This window comes from Theobroma umbraticum, unplaced genomic scaffold (genome assembly GCF_002168275.2).
Source record: "Theobroma umbraticum cultivar Fairchild unplaced genomic scaffold, ASM216827v3 scaffold_146.0, whole genome shotgun sequence".
NCBI lineage: Eukaryota > Viridiplantae > Streptophyta > Magnoliopsida > Malvales > Malvaceae > Theobroma > Theobroma umbraticum.
The window spans coordinates 1,884,102-1,884,503 of NW_018397265.1; the positions used below are offsets into that span (position 1 = coordinate 1,884,102).

General features: G+C 35.6%; 1 long non-coding RNA gene across 1 annotated transcript in view; it reads left to right on the forward strand.

Moving 5' to 3' along the window:
- Positions 1–6: 6 nt before the first annotated feature.
- LOC149526782 (uncharacterized) overlaps positions 7–402 on the forward strand; it is a 1,980-nt gene continuing 1,584 nt past the window's right edge. The window contains exon 1 of the long non-coding RNA XR_016351625.1: positions 7–389. This is a non-coding gene — a long non-coding RNA (uncharacterized LOC149526782). The remainder of the gene's footprint in view (positions 390–402) is intronic.

Genomic DNA, 402 nt, shown 5'->3' on the forward strand with positions numbered 1-402 from the left:
TATTAAAGTTTTATTATTATTAACAATTATTCATTTATTAAATTACAATCGGATTAAATACCCATCTAAATAATTCAATGAAAAGAATGCATTTTGTTGCTGATGTTATTCGAACCTAAGGAAAACAGCCAAGGCCTTTACCATCTTGACAAGTAATTTTTTCTATTTAATGTTAACAAATATATTAAAAATAAGGCTTCAGCGCTAGTGAAAGAAACTACAACTATTTTCTTGAGAGCTCAGCGTTGCAGCGCTATTGCCAAAAACTAGCGTTGTGGCGCTAAGAAATCAAGGCCGCAGCGTTGGGTATTTTCCAAAGCATTGCCACTATAAAATGTGTGTGCTATAGTGCTAGGGTACGGGGAAATCGGAAACGCAAGGTCCCAAAGGTGAGTAGGTGAC